We start from the raw sequence: 533 nt of genomic DNA, 5'->3' as shown, positions 1-533 counted from the left end.
GAAAAGGGGACGACAGAGGATGAGATGGCTGGATGGCATCACTGACTCGATGGACGTGAGTCTGAGTGAACTCCGGGAGTTGGTGATGGACAGGGAGGCCTGGCGTGCTGCGATTCATGGGGTTGCAAAGAGTCGGACACGACTGAGTGACTGAACTGGACTGAACTGAGCACTTTGAATTCACTTCACTTACTATTATTTTGAATCTTAGAGACTTTGATATACACATGGATGATCCAGCTGCCAGGCTTCTCTGTTCCTTGAGCGCCATCTTGTCCCATGATCTTACCTTCCAGTCCCTCACTCTCACAGCCATACTGGAGAGCCACACTGTCATATGGGAGCCACTGGTCACACGTAGCCTCTGAACATTTGAAATGTGACTGGTCAGATATGCTGTGTGTATAAAACATACCAGATTTCAAAGGCTTTGTTGTTCAGTTGCTAAGTCATATTGATGAATGGCAGAAACCAATACAATATTGTAAAGCAATTGTCCTTCAATTGTTGTTGTGCAGTCGCTATGTCATGTC

The sequence above is a fragment of the Bison bison genome, unplaced genomic scaffold (genome assembly GCF_000754665.1).
Source record: "Bison bison bison isolate TAMUID 2011002044 unplaced genomic scaffold, Bison_UMD1.0 scf7180017864089, whole genome shotgun sequence".
NCBI classification, from domain to species: domain Eukaryota; kingdom Metazoa; phylum Chordata; class Mammalia; order Artiodactyla; family Bovidae; genus Bison; species Bison bison.
This window is presented reverse-complemented; position numbering follows the sequence as displayed.